The following is a 17,025-nucleotide window of genomic DNA, read 5'->3' on the forward strand; positions in this document are numbered from 1 at the left end:
TATATATACACACGTATGTACGTACATACACCTTTATACATACAATATGCCTGAACCATGTTTGGATAGAGGCATGTTAATAAAGTTTCATAACATATATGCATACAATTATACATACATTGAAATCACAGGACTATCTGGAACAGAATTATTTTACCAAATATGATATCTAAAGTAACATGCAGTGAAAATAAATCAGTTTTAACGAATATACACAAAATACTCGGTTGCGAACGCGCGCGCACACACACGTTCTCAGAAACAGACACATCACACACAGGCATACATGTCAGACAGCCGCAACATTGTTGTCTGTAGGATTGAATTTGATATAGTACAACCTTTACAGTTTTAGAAAACCACGTGTTTCGTGTCAGCTATATAAGCTGACTGATGATTGGCTAAAATGAACGTGGATGTTTACTTCCTGTGGCAACATGGCGGTCTTTAGCAAACCATTAACTTTGAGTTACTCTTGTTACGAATTAGGACATTGCTGGACACCGTATTGCGTGAAATCATCCACGGATATTGCACAGTCGGTATTTAAGGAAGCGTTCAAAATATATGGGTCTTTGTACTTGGTAAGCCACATCTGTTGCGCACAGAACCGATTACTATCGAAGTAGGCAGTCCCATTTCCTGGAACTGGAAATTTAGTAAATAACACTTTTGAGTCGTAGCCTGTCAAATCAGATGTACTGGCGTAGTAAGCCAGGGGGCGGGGAGGACAAGGGGGGCTTTTCTTGATCCAGTAGGAGCTGCGATGGTTTATATATATATATATATATATATATATATATATATATATATATATATATATATCTATATATATATATATATATCCTGGAGTAATCAATAGTTGCACAGCTAAGATGTTAAGAACAAACAGTTACAGTAAAGTAAACACTTGTAACCGAAAAGAAATAAAACAAATATTATTTACTTAAATAGTTGGTCCTTTGTGGGAAAGAGTTCGACCCGTACCCATCTATATCAAAGGCTCTAAGACACCCTAAAACTAACCCTGACCATTGAAAGGCGGTTACGGGTCAAACTCATGCCCATTGCTGTATATAAGTTTTATAACACACTATTTGCTATAAATATTTACTACCAAATTCATTTGGTTAAGCAAGTTTTTAAATAGAACCCACTTTTGGCATACTACATAAAATGTAACAAGTAATCGTGCACTACATTCATGTTACATGTTTGGCAATTTCCGTCTCTGGACCCTTATATTTGGTATAAAAAAAACCTGACTTTTCCCTGATGAAAAAACAAATGATGTAAATTTTGATTTTAGACATATTCTGATAACGGACCAGGAAGTGTTGTTTTATCATTTGTTGATAAATGTGATGTCACTGGTTCGTGCATGCTCACAAGCTTTAGAAAAAATGGCATGTGTGTGACTACTGAGTGCACGACTATTGATATATGTGTGCCCCCCCACACTTTGTGGCACCTTCCTACACGACTGCAAATGTCATATGAATCAACGCAGTAGCTACTAGGCTCGTTCGAATCTCACCAATAAACACAATTATGTTTTTATTTTGCTAAAAATGGCAGGGAATTAAAGGTTTGTTGTTATTGTGTGTGGTACCTAGGCCTCGCCCCACCACAAATGAATAAAAACCAAAACATTGAACCAAACTAATGGTATCCACCCCACCCCCAAGGAACATTTTGTTTAGTATCCCGTTGTGATTCGCTTCACACGTTTCGGACATCACTACACAATTTTAAAACATTAAACAGTAGTTGCTAATCAGTTGACTAGAAATGTTGCTAATAAAAATGTTAAAAACAAAATGTTTCCTGCGCACCCACATGATACTAATATGAGACATGCAAATGTAGACCTAAATACAAACATGAATGCACATGTGTTCACCCTTTGTCAGTTACTGAATTAACAACAGAATAAACGTACATACATTCAAAATAAAGACAAAGCAAACACAGGTCACTTGTATTATAATATTCCTATGTGTATATTATCTTAATTCTTAATTCTAAATCACATTCATGTGCACTACAAACTGTTGAGGTATGATGTAACAGGTCACGGAACATGCAAGACGAAAAATAATGTTCAATATTGCAGACAAGGTACAGGATGGTTCGTTATTAGCAATTTATAAAGCAGTCAATTAACTAGTAACAAAGAAGTGTAATCTGATCACAAGCTATCACTTCAGACCTTGGTTTTTAAGGTGCGCGGGTGCAATCGCGCTCGTATAGCGCATGTAATTTCAATTTGACAAGTGTAAAACCAGCACATGTTACATTCAACAAACGGCACACGTAAAATTAATTTGTATATTTATTTCCACTATTTACAAAAACCAACACTAATTCATAGCTCATTTAGCTGATAGCAAGGTCCTTTTATTGAAACAATAAAAATTAAAAACATGGCAGTGGCTGCCATGCAGTCATTCAACGGTATTTCTCTTTGTTGAACAAATTGGGAAAATACTGGTTTAATAGACAATTTTGTAGACGTACCAGTCAAAATCCAATCTGAGCTACACTGCCTATTTTATTTATTTTGGAAAGTGCAATTTTTTACTCGCCTTAGCATATTGAGGTGGACGATTTTCCACTCGTGTGGATTTTTCAAAAACCAAGGACTGTGTTGTTAAAGCATACTAAACGTATGCTAAATATACGACTGCAAAGCTATTCACCAAAACAAAATAAGTGCTAGCCTACTAAATTGTTGGTGAAAAAAAAGAGAAAATCATATATATTTTCTAAATTAATATTCTAAACTGCAGGTCTTTTATTTGAATATTCTAACCCAAAGAAAATGGTCTGTAAATTTTACCCTTTTGAGGTCACAAAACCGTGCATGCATGAGAGTTGTATACATAATGTTTTAGTTTTTTTTAGATTATTAGACTTTCGACTCAAAACTATTAAATATACTAGCAGGTAATACTTTGGTGCTAGACTGTGTAATGACACATGTCGAGCCAACTGTAGTGACCAGTCGGAGACATTAATTTCTGTATTGCCAGAAAATGCTTTCATTTTAACTTAAGAATGACACATATTAATGATCAATTTCTTAATATCACTTTTTAATGAAAACATACATTTGTTTTGCTTAAATTTTATTACCAGTTCTAAGTAGTGGTATTTTATATTGAAATATTACGATTTGAACAGTGTATAATTCAGAATCTTTCTGAAAAAAGTGGAACATGACGAAACTGTGAAATGTGCCTATAAATATTCACTTTGCCTATTTTAATCAAGCGTCTCCCATTTTTTTTGAGAAGGGAGATGTCGTTTCTTGTACCTTTTTAATTCTAAATTAGGACCTGAGCGATATGTTCATATTTATCATACATATATATATATATTCAAGTAGTTTGGTTGTGTAACAGAACCTTTCTGTGATACTTCATTTCAGTCCAACTTAATTTTCCTGCTTATATCCGATTAAGGTTCAAGCATGCTGTCCTGGGCAAACACTTCAGCTATTTGGGCTATCTGTCCAGGACAGTGGATTAGTTGTTAGTTGTTAGTGGTCAGTGAGAGAAAGGAGGGTGGTGTAGTGGTCGTACACCTACCCACTGAGTCATTAAAACTCGCTCTGGGTGGGAACCAGTACCGAGCTATAGTCCGTCTGTCCCATCATTCTGTGAAAATGTTTTTTGTAAATAATTTCAGTTTGGTTTGACGTAAGACGAAAAGTAGAAGTGTTTTGGAAATAACACAAAAATATTTTTGTGTGCAATTTACAAATCAATTGGCTCAGAAATAAATAAGTTGTAGTAAATTCCATAGCATGAACAAAAAGGCGCTGTCTGTTGGACGGACTATAGTTGGGATAGTATCAAAAATGTGTTGGGTAATTCGTGTAATACTGAATGTATTTAATTGCAGATAGCCGCTCTGCTTCGAAGGAAAGGCAAGGAATACTACCTCAAGAAATATTTACTAGAGACATTGCAGTCAACTGTTTTTCTCACTATCAATGGATCACTTTTTATTGGACTATTTTGTGTTTGGAGGTAAGAAGTTTATTACTAAAAGCAAGGAAACATACCTACATGTACTATATGTTCATCATGGGTATATGAGACTTGTGGGCCCATGGGGGACGTGCCTGAACTTTTGAGGTTAGGGATATGTTAATAGGATATCCATATTCGTATGTTTAAAGTTTGTTTTGTTTAACAACACCACTAGAGCACATTGATTTTTATTAATCGTTGGAAAGAAAGAAAGAAAGAAATGTTTTATTTAACGACGCACTCAACACATTTTATTTACGGTTATATGGCATCAGACAAATGGTTAAGGACCACACAGATTTTGAGAGGAAACCCGCTTTCTCAACATAGGCTACTCTTTTACGACAGGCAGCAAGGGATCTTTTATTTGCGCTTCCCACAGGCAGGATAGCACAAACCATGGGCTTTGTTGAACCAGTTATGGATCACTGGTCGGTGCAAGTGGTTTACACCTACCCATTGAGCCTTGCGGAGCACTCACTCAGGGTTTGGAGTCGGTATCTGGATTAAAAATCCCATGCCTCGACTGGGATCCGAACCCAGTACCTACCAGCCTGTAGACCGATGGCCTGCCATGACGCCACCGAGGCCGGTTTAATCGTTGGATGTCAAAGTTTGGTAATTTTTAACACAGTCTTAGATAGTAAACCCGCTACATTTGTCCATTAGTAGCATGGGATCTGTTATATGCACCACCCCACAGACGGGTTAGCACATACCATAGCCTTTGATATACCAGTCATTGTGCACTGTCTAGAACGAGACTGGTGCTTGCGAAATTGAGTATTGTTTGGGTAAAAACTATTTTTCAGGGCAAACTACATTTTTTACCTTTACCTAAAGAAATACCAGGGCAAAAACATTACATCAATAAATATGATTACCTTTTTCATTTTTTCTTATTACAGCTGACAGTTCTGCTCGGGTTAGCTCTGTGGTAAATGTGATTATAAGACTGCAATGCTTTTGTTGTGTTAATATTATACATTTATGTTTATAACAAAATGTCAGTGCATTAAAATAATGTTCAAGTGAAACTACATCTGTTACATTCACATAAAATAATGTTCAAGCGAAACTACATCTGTTACATTCACATAAAATAATGTTCAAGCGAAACTACATCTGTTACATTCACATAAAATAATGTTCAAGCGAAACTACATCTGTTACATTCACATAAAATAATGTTCAAGCGAAACTACATCTGTTACATTCACATAAAATAATGTTCAAGCGAAACTACATCTGTTACATTCACATAAAATAATTATTTTCTCTAAGACCAAGCTGCCAGCCCTATTGACTGCTTGAAATATGTTTTGGGTCCATTAAAACATGACATAAAAAAAAAGTGAAAAAAATAAAATCCTTTTTGTAATTAATCTGATTGATTTGAATTATATTCACCATCAAAGTGTGTACTTTTTCTATCACACATATAATGAATTATTTTTCTCATCCATTTGGTAACTAAATTATAATTTCACACAAACAAACAAAGACAAACAGAGAATTGTATTTTTTTTTAATTTGACCATTTTATCATAAGTAAAATACTCATATTAGCGGTGCTTGTTTCATATGGTAAATAAAATTTAATACACAGGGCTTCAAGAATTTTTATAAAATCCACTAGCCATGGGATCAGTGATTATTTTTTTTTACTAGCCACGATTAAAAATTCTCTAGCCCTACTTTACTTAAAGTTAATACAATTTTACTAAATACTAGTAATAATCAAATATGTTACCTAAAGAGATAGAGCTTAAAAACACAAACATTGGGTGGGTGGGGGTGTGGGCAGGATATTCATATTTACAAAATAAACTTAACTGCAACATTTGACCCAAACAATTCACTAGTCGTCGGGCATAGCAATAGTAGTTATTTACTAGCCCAACATTAAATATCACTAGCCATGGGAGTGGGGCTACCATAATCTATACAACAAATTAATAAGATAGCTTTTATAATGAAGGTTTTAAACACAGAATATTGGTCAAAAACTTGTCTGATAACTTCACATCACCATCTCGCATTAATATGATTTCATACCAATGATGCCAAACTCCCCTTGCTAAGTGTAATCATGTAATAACCAATGAAAGATATAGAGAATACTAAACAAGTTCCTGTGTGAGACTATATATTACAACAAGTGTTTTCAATCGTATATCACAAGCAAAAGCGAGTGATGTATGATTAAGAACTCACAAGTTGTAATATAAACAGTTCTCACATGGGAACGAGTATAGTATTTTATTTATTACACCACACATTGCACAGAATGACTTGCAGCATAACTAAACAAGACATGAAAATGCATAGATTGAAGACTGGGAAAATGATGTTGCCTGCCAAATGATGTTGTGGCCACTTCATTTAGCTATTTATCAATAAAGGTTTGCATTCCTATGCTCCACATTTATCAATGAAGTTTACACAAACAATATTATAAACATATTTTGCTGTTAACATTAATTATAAGAATTGACAGCAAGTATTTTTCTGATTTAAAGAACCATGTGCTCACCTTTTGCATTAACATCTATGCGAACTGTGTGACACAGTTGATTACCTGATCAGAGGTCGTGACCTCTGAAAAGGCTTATTCCATAATTTGAAGAGACCATAAATATCACATGGGTATCTCTTCCACATAGTCCAGTGGTAAAGCATCCACCTGATGTGCGGTCAGTTTGGGATCTATCCCCGTCGGTGGACCCATTGGGCTATTTCTCATTCCAGCCAGTGCACCACAACTGGTATATCAAAGACAGTGGTATGTGCGATCCTGTTTGTGATGGTGCATATATAAAAGATCCTTTGCTACTAATGGAAAAATGTAGCGTGTTTCATCTCAAAGACTATGTGTCAAAATTACCAAATGTTTGACATCCAATTGTCAGTGATTAATAAATTAATGTGCTCTAGTGGTGTCATTAAACAAAGCATACTTTAGCTTCCACTGCGGTGTAATAAAAAATATCTTTCGTGTATGTAACTGTCTTTCATGGGATAACTGTCTGATATGCTTAGGAATGAGAGAAAAAATTACAATCATCTGCTTGTCAATAAGAAGTAGCTGTCAAAGGTGAATCTGAGATTGCTGCCTAAAGATATTTTAAATGAAGTAATTGTTAAAGTACCGATACTTTTTAAATTTATATTAAGTATTACAAAAATTAATAGAACGTAGTACATTTCAGTAATTTTGAGAACTTCATTATTTTAAACTATTGTATATACATGTACATGTATAGCAAGGTTGTTTTCACATTGATACTTTAAATTTATACAGTAACTTAACTGAATCAGTCATGTAAATGTAGTGAAACCTGTACGTTGTAGGTATCTAAATGTTTTTCATGCTTGTGAATAGATGTTGCATATTGCGTCCATGTTTTATATTTCAGAAATGTAACTGGGTTTTACTTTTACTACAATACATTTTTGTGTGGGATCCCAGCATGTGCATTTTCACTGCTCATAGAAGCAAAGGAAAGGTATTGGTATCATTACTATTTAGGTTGTTTTCACGTAAACCAGCAAAATGCATGGTTTACAAGGTTGTACACTCTCCAGTCCTACTAATAATATTAGCACAATTTTAAATTATTAAAACATATTAAATCTGTTTTACTACAAACAAATGATCTATTTTTTGGTATAATATTCTTATACAGTGTTTAAGTTGGTTATAGTACCATAAACATTATTTAAAAAAACCCCCTAATATCCATTATTTTGGGTTTATTCAATAATAAAAAAACCAGAAAAAAAATTGGTGTTTTTTTTTGTGAATGAGACATACATGTAACCATGGAGATCAGTATTTTGCTGGCTTTATCATGTTTTGTAGTTGCTACCACAGTGACAAAATGAGAGAATGAATTTGTTATGTCAAAATATGTAACTAAAAATTGTGAACATGATAATTGTGAACATGATAATTTTTAACATTCATTCTAGTATGAACCGTATAACCATTCTACATACTGTATAAACAGTGACGAGTTGAGTTAAAAATAATTTTGACAAATCTGCATAGCTTAGCTATATAAAGGTATAAGAATTTTGTCAACTGATGTTTTTATAACAAAGCATTCACTCCGTTTTCGTCACTGTGGTTTCACTTTGGTAGCTGCCTGTGTCCGAGTGTACTTCTTGTTGTGTTAGTCACCGCACTAATCGCTCTCAATTTTTCTTTGAATTTGACAGGAAGTTGCTTGGAACTTTTTATTACGTCAACTCTTCTTTTGTTCCTGCCTGTAACGCAGCCTATATCGCTATCCTCTTTGAGAGGAAGAACAGGTAGGGGACACCTGGCCAGACTCTTTATCAGATGTCTCCTGTAAATGTGAACTCTTTAGCTTAAATACATTCAGCACAAGTGTTATTCACGATACCACATTAAACAAAATTATTATTATTATTATTTTTTTTTTTTTTTTTTTTTTTTTTATTTATCTATTTTTTTTTTTTTTTTTTTTTTTTTTTTTTTTTTTTTTTTTTTTGATAAATATAGTTTATTAACCCCTGAAACAAATATTGTAGTGTCAGGGTTGGGGACCCTAAAATCACTTCCTTACAGTCGTACTATAGGCTAATTAATACAAACATAATATGAATACACGTGATACATTTCAACAGTATAATTAAACATGGATACATAAAAAATAATTATGTAATATATGGGGTTTACCGTGAAGTTAGAAGTAGCGGGAAAAAGGTTTAAGGGGGAAAAAAGCAAGAAAGGAAGGGAGGAAAGAATGAATGTTAAGATAAGATAACATTTTAAATTTTGTTTGTAAGTTGTAAATTCTGTCAGTGTATACATATACATAGACAATAACTTACGAGTTACGAGAAATTACGGATTATCTGTCCCGAGTGACATTAATTTCATGAGGGACAGATAATCCATAATTCCGAGTATTGAGTGGGTTATTGTATTTATTACCCATAGTGTAAATAGTTTAGAAACTTAAACTTTAAACTTCTTACATGACACAAACTATATAATAGGCCTATACAAGACGTGAAAGTCTGAGGAAACTGATGATGTCACAAATGAAAAGCAATGACGTCAAAAGCTATCTTTAGGTACACAAATCAAATGTAAGCAAGAGAGGTCACATTCGTAATGAACTTATGTTTCTAGTGGGAAGTGAATGAACTACAAAGAAATTAGTTTAGAGCATGTTTTGTTTAATTGTTAACAAGAACAAATTGCTGAAACGATTTCAACAAAAACTGAACACTTTGTGGAGCTAAATGTTTTGTAAAATGTCATCAACAAGAGATGACAGTCGAAGAAACCGATGACATCACCAAACTAATGTCATGATGTCAGGGGGGAAAGATAGCTTTTATCTTTCCCTAGGGAAAGATAGAAAATATATTCACCGGTATCTTACTGCCCATATGGGTAATAAATTGTATGTCTTAACACTGATAACAGTGATTCATATTTAGATATGCATGTATTTTGTGTATCTTTACATTGATTCATGTTTAGATATGCATGTACATTGTGTATCTTTACATTGATTCATGTTTAGATATGCATGTACATTGTGTATCTTTACATTGATTCATGTTTAGATATGCATGCACATTGTGTATCTTTACATTGATTCATGTTTAGATATGCATGCACATTGTGTATCCTTACATTGATTCATGTTTAGATATGCATGCACATTGTGTATCCTTACATTGATTCATGTTTAGATATGCATGCACATTGTGTATCCTTACATTGATTCATGTTTAGATATGCATGCACATTGTGTATCCTTACATTGATTCATGTTTAGATATGCATGCACATTGTGTATCCTTACATTGATTCATGTTTAGATTGCATGCACATTGTGTATCTTTACATTGATTCATATTTAAATATGCATGCACATTGTGTATCTTTACATTGATTCATATTTAGATACATGTATATACATGTACACTGATTCCGATACCTTTGGGTTCTTGTGCATTGTAATTCTATGATCAGGTACACGTAGAGAAATTCATTTTTAATTACTAATGTTTTAAATTCCTGACGATTATCTTTACATTGATTCATATTTAGATATACATGCACATTGTGTATCTTTACATTGATTCATATTTAGATACATGTATATACATGTACACTGATTCCGATACCTTTGGGTTCTTGTGCATTGTAATTCTATGATCAGGTACACGTAGAGAAATTCATTTTTAATTACTAATGTTTTAAATTCCTGACGATTATCTTTACATTGATTCATATTTAGATATACATGCACATTGTGTATCTTTACATTGATTCATATTTAGATACATGTATATACATGTACACTGATTCCGATACCTTTGGGTTCTTGTGCATTGTAATTCTATGATCAGGTACATGTAGAGAAATTCATTTTTAATTACTAATGTTTTATGTTCCTGACGATTATAAAAAATAGCTACATGTACTATGAGCCAATAGATATATGGTACATTCAGTTTTAGCATGTAGTCATTTCTTAAAGCTCCGCCTATGAGTTAACCAAACCAGATGTGATATAGTTACCAACCAGATAAATAAAATATGAATGGAAAGAAAGATTTTGTGCCTCATGACATTTTAAACTACAGCTATCAGGCTTTCTGCCTTTAATTTGAGGGTACGTAATAAAAACAAAACAGACCACAAGTGCCCCAACTAGGTGGTTATACTTATAGGTTTGAAATCTTTTTAAGTTTAACACTGCATTTTGTGTACTTTGATAAAGTTTAGGCAGCAGTTCTCATACTATAATTCTAAAATTATAAAAATGTTTCCATTAATTTCCATGATTTTAGGATACATAGTTTTCCCCTTCGTACCCTAAGCAGGCCCTAATCTAGAATTAACCAGCATTCTGAGGGTACTGATAAAGCATTACACAGGGCTAGCTCTGGCACTCACCATATTCCCCAATTACGACGTTTTAAAACAATTGGCAAATTTTATTTCAATTTGGTGAAATAATTTTATGTAATAATTTTGCTAGAAAATAATTTGGTAGAATTTTTCTGATACCCAGACCTACCCCTGATTACATGTCCCCAACTGGGCCTAACAAATGTTCATATCCCCTGAGTTCAAGGACCATAATTCTGTCACAAATAGGTAAATAGCCATGAAAGTCAAACTTGGTCTGTAACAGTACTTAATAAAGCTATACACAAAATTTCAGATCAACATCTTGAGGCACTGTGAAAAAAACACCCCAAAAACTATATGTGGGACAGACAGTCGGGCAGACAGACAAACAGAGAGACAGACAGACTAAATCTATAGTCCCCTCTGGTTGGACTTTTAGAGGACTAAAAAGTAGAAGTGTCTTATCCCTGAAGAAAGGGGAGAAGTTTGATAAAAATTGGCAAAATTAACATTTATCAGTACCGTATATCGCTGTGTATTAGCCGACCCTGTAGATAAGCCGACCCCTTAGTTTTCCCCTCAGTATCTGGTACAAAATGGTTGGTATGATGTAACAAAACATTTGAAAATTTTCATTAAAATGTGATACTACTTATTAAGAATCCGATAATTGGTGTGTCATTATTTTAAAATAAAAGTAATTGGATTTTTTTTGGCATTATTGAAATGAATCTAGGTGAGAACCAATGACACGACATGCGTTGATATACAGTCTCATACCAAAGTAAAACAAGGGACCGACAAAGTGTTAGTGAGCTGTGTGTATGACACTAACCAAGTCAGTGTATTGATGTCTGTTGTGTGATTTTGGTTTTGAAATCAGATTAGGTCCTAAATATGACAGCGACTTCAACTTCTCATTACTGCAATTAGCAATTAACTTGGCTATTTGAGCCAACTTTTGGTGAAAAACCCCAGGCATTTTGCCAGCTAAATTAATGCCGCCTAATATGTATTCATTTGAACATAGGTCCAATAAGAAAATTCACTGTCGCCATATAGGCTAGTCCTGCCACAGAGCTGCAAAGATCTTTTATATATGCACTTACCCAGAGTTCAAGAATTCTGCTAGCCTTGTACCCAAGGCTAATGCTTTTTCAAACTGGATTATTCACAAAAAATAACCTACTAGTCTAACGAGCTAATACTTTAAACCTCTTGCACCTGCTAAACAATAAAAAAAGTTTCAGAGCTTCACTACCATTTGAATATTTAGCCACCAATAATTTGTGATAAATTTTAAAAAATTAATCTACCATCCAGGAATTTTATTGGTCTAATTTAATCAATAAAGGATTGATAAATATTTTTATAACATAAACTGCTATGACATATTTTCCATTAAACTGGTACCCTGAATATCCAAGTACATGTAATACAATTGTACTAACAGTTCAAAAAAAGACAATGATATATATGGGTTTGGTAAATGCTTACTGGGTTTTTTATTTTAACCAAGAGGTGATGCCTATATTAAGGTCTCACCATACCGTTTAATGCATGTGAATTTATATTTAATATGCTTTATAAATATTGTTGAGTTCCTAGTTCGCTTTAAGCTTTTGTAGCTTTTTTTTTCTTGAGGTATAGCATTGTGAACTTACTTCTTTATTATTTTGGAAAATTTCTTTTGACTTTATATATCAATATCCAAGTATTTGAATGAATTATTTTAATATTTATCTATGATGCTTGCAATTATTTAAAAAATAACTATGGTTACTTCCCACTGAAAGTGAAATGTTATGTTCCATTTTTTGGGGGTCATTTTAAAATTATTGAAATTTCTTATACTCATTTGTTTTGTGTCTGACTCAAATATAAATGTTTAATAACCTTGACATTAAAAAAAAGTATTTCCTTTGATATGCATTGAAACATTTTGCATTTCATATATATATATATATATACACACACACATGTGTATTATACATGTTAATTGTGTGTGGTGTTTTCTCCATTTTTTGTTAACAACATTGACCATTTATGGTTTTCCTTTTTGATGGGTTCACCTTTGCAGTTGACATTACATTGTTTATTTTATATATTGTTTATACTACATATGATACACATACATAGGGAATAACTGGTTACTGCCTTAAGATATTACCTTTATCCTGGGAAGGTTAAAATGGTGAATGCAGGGAGACTCTGCCGAGCTGCATTCCCCATTTGATCTGAGCAGGATAAAGCCGATATCTTAAGACAGTAACCAGTTATTTATTTTATCCTGCAATCCTATGGAATAGTTGAAAATCTTTATTTGTTCCATTTTTGTGTTAGCGAATCGAGTATCGTCAACCTAGCAAGGCTTTTGCGTCATTCTTTATAAGACACTAGCTAGTCACATTCAAAAAGCATTTCTAAACTCTAATTCATAATAAATATACAAGTTTTGTATTGTTTATCGCAAAACTAAAAGTTATTTGTATTTACTGTACTTAAACAAATGATTTAAAGAGTATGTTTATTGAAAATCTAGTCTGAAATACTCGAGTCGAGTTGGGCTTACATGTATGTCACATGACCTATATTTTTGGTCATTGACCAAAAATATAGAGATTTATCTAGTCATCCTATCTTGCTGATGTATACAGTGATTGGATGTATACAGTGATTGGATGTATACAGTGATTGGATGTATACAGTGATTGTGATTGGATGTATACAGTGATTGTGGGATAAATTTACTTGTGTGTCTTTTATGTTTTTAATTTTTTCAATTTGACATGCACATAGTAGAACATGTACATTGTAGAACATGTACATTGTAAAACATGTACTTCCAATTGGTTCCCTTTTACTCATTCTTGCACTGCTTTTAACATTCTCTTCTCTACTAACATGTTTTCTAATCTTGTGTTGTTTTTTTGTTTGCAAATTACATTTACTGTTAATTTGCATAGAGAACACAGTGTGTTGAAGAATGTCACACTTTAAGCAGTTTTGTGAATTAAATACAATAATAAACAGGCTGCCGGTATAATTTATTATCACGTTTATGACAACTCTTTTGTTACTCTCTAACTCTACATTACCCTTAAAATCAATGAAATGTGAAGTTATAACTTTGTGCACACAGTGTATGTGGTAATATAGATTTATTTGCTTACAGTGGGAAAAAATCAAGAAAGCAATGGGAATCATCGCTTGACCTATTAAGCATCCGTATTCATAAAACTAACAGAGTTGGTCCGATTTCAGCCCTTGTGAATTATTGTCTAGCAAATAATATGGATTACAACACATTTTATCTATACTGAATGAATGAATGAATTGAATGTTTAATGACACTTCAGCACGAAAAATACATTGGCTATTGGGTGTCGAACTATGGTAAATGCAATTTTTTTTTATCTATACTGATGCAATCAGTAGGTTCTATGAAAGTGTGTCACCTTACATTTACATATAAACTACCTGAAAAAAAGTGGGGGTGTCAGTTACATTTGTCACAGCATTTAAGATATTTAAAGAGTGTTTGATTACCCCCCTCCATTTAAAACAAATAAAAATCACAGTTCCATTTTTCGTTTTAAACTGGGGTGGGATTTAGCTCAGTCGGTTGAGTGTTCGCTTGAAGTGCTTGAGTCGCAGGATTGAACCACCTCAGTGGATCCAGTCAGCTGATTGGGGTGCTTCTTGTTCCACCTGGTGCACCACAGCTGGACAAAGTCTGTGGTATGTGCTTTCCTGTCTGTTGTGAAAGTGCATATAAAAGATCCCTTGCTGCATTAGGAAACATGAAGTGGTTTTCCTCTGAGGATTGCGTGTCATAATTACCAAGTGTTTGACATCCATTCGCTGATTATTAATTAATCAATGTGCTCTAGTGGTGTCGTTAAACAAAACAAACTTTAAGAGATTTAAAGAATGTTTGATTACCTCCCCTCTCCATTTAAAAATAAATAAATCACAGTTTCATTTTTATATATGAATTTATAAAAAATTGTTTGTTTAATGACACCAGTAGAGCATATTGATTTATTTAATCATTGGCTATTGGATGTCAAACATTTGGTAATTCTGACATATAGTCTTCAAGACGAAACCCCCTTCATTTTTCCGTTAGTAACAAAGGATCTTTAGTGTGCACCATCCCACAGACAAGATAGCACATACCACGGTCTTTGATACACCAGTTGTTTTGCACTGGCTGCAATGAGAAATAGACCAATGGGCCCACCAACAGGGATCAATCCTAGAACGATTGCACATCAGGTGAGCTCTGTACCACTGGGCTTCGTCCCGCCCCATATATAAAATTGAAGTACCAGTATATTAATTAATTTATTACGAATTTCCTTCCTTTATTTAAGGAGAATGATCTTCAGTTCGTCTTGATTTTTCTCACGGTGAAGACTATATACCTGTATATGCCCTGCGGCCCCTGGCAGGCTTTGAGGGTACATAATAAAAACAAAAGAGATCATTAATGCCCCATCTACATGTAGGTCTTAAATCTTCTGAAATTGGACAGTGCATTTATAATCTTTGACACATTTTAAACAGCATTTAAATGTATCCATTAATTTCCAAGATTTTAGGGGTCATAATTTTACCCTTCCTAACATCTGGCAGAAACCCTGTACCTGTAGCCTAATTCTTTTTTAAATAAATTTCATGTGAAACTTCATGTGATTGCACCGGCCTCGGTGGCGGCATGGCAGGCCATCGGTCTACAGGCTGGTAGGTACTGGGTTCGGATCCCAGTCGAGGCATGGGATTTTTAATCCAGATACCGACTCCAAACCCTGAGTGAGTGCTCCGCAAGGCTCAATGGGTAGGTGTAAACCACTTGCACCGACCAGTGATCCATAACTGGTTCAACAAAGGCCATGGTTTGTGCTATCCTGCCTGTGGGAAGCGCAAATAAAAGATCCCTTGCTGCCTGTCGTAAAAAGAGTAGCCTATGTGGCGACAGCGGGTTTCCTCTAAAAACAGTGTCAGAATGACCATATGTTTGACGTCCAATAGCCGATGATAAGATAAAAAAATCAATGTGCTCTAGTGGCGTCGTTAAATAAAACAAACTTTACTTTTTTTCATGTGATTGCTCCCCTGACATCATTTAAGGAGAGTGATCTGCAGCTTGTCTTGATTTTGCTCATGGTAAAGTCTGTGTATATATATATATATATATATATATATATATATATATATATATATATATATATATATATATATATATATGCCCTGGAAGCATTTGATTTGGAGTAGTGCAACCTATATCCCAATCACAGCATGACGTTGATGAAGATCATCTGGTGCAGCAGTGTGTGAAATGTGATTTATTTGTGTGTGTGTGTGCCTACCTCCACTCCTCCATGGGGAGATCCCAGAATACCCGCCACATGTCACTGATAAAACCGCAGCCTTAGAGCCAGACGAACCTGCGAGAACGCTGTTTTACACCCATCTTATTGTGTTGTTCTCTACCATTATTTCACCTGTAATAAGGGTAGATGTGGTGAAAATATGTGAATAAGTTAATAGGTTTGTGTGAGAAATAGAACTATAGCATCACATGGGCTATGTTACTAAGTTTTAATGTATTTTTTTTCAAACAGAACAGCACATACCACTGAAATACTATTGTCCGAACCAAATTGTTAACAACTACGAAAAATTACTCTCCTACCTTTAATTGCCGTTAGATTTCCTCCAAAGTGTCCAGACAGAAATCTTGAAAAAACCATTACAATGACACAGATTCCACATACCAGATGATAACTATGTCACCTATATTGACTTCGCTGAGAGCACATAGGGCAAAAAGCATATAATTTTGTGTCAGCTGCCATTTTGACTTTTTATGAAATATTCTTCAAGAGGGGTGAAAGGATAGGACTTAATGTAACAACATCATAGCATGTTATGATATAAAAGCAAACGTGATGACGTCATATTATTATTATTTTTTTTTTAATGATACCACTAGAGATCATTGATTTCATATTAATTGTGTCACATATTTTGGAGGCTTTCGCTTTCACCCCTCTTGAAGAGCATTCC

At 33.9% G+C, this 17,025-nt stretch overlaps 1 protein-coding gene across 1 annotated transcript in view; it reads left to right on the top strand.

Annotated features, from left to right (window-relative positions):
• The first annotated feature begins 438 nt into the window (after positions 1 to 438).
• LOC121370507 (transmembrane protein 135-like) overlaps positions 439 to 17,025 on the top strand; it is a 205,596-nt gene continuing 189,009 nt past the window's right edge. Inside the window, exons 1-4 of the mRNA XM_041495790.1 lie at positions 439 to 584; positions 3,910 to 4,037; positions 7,460 to 7,549; positions 8,265 to 8,357. The gene's annotated coding sequence lies outside the window, so the exon portion shown is untranslated. The remainder of the gene's footprint in view (positions 585 to 3,909; positions 4,038 to 7,459; positions 7,550 to 8,264; positions 8,358 to 17,025) is intronic.

This window comes from Gigantopelta aegis, chromosome 4 (genome assembly GCF_016097555.1).
Source record: "Gigantopelta aegis isolate Gae_Host chromosome 4, Gae_host_genome, whole genome shotgun sequence".
Lineage (NCBI taxonomy): Eukaryota > Metazoa > Mollusca > Gastropoda > Neomphalida > Peltospiridae > Gigantopelta > Gigantopelta aegis.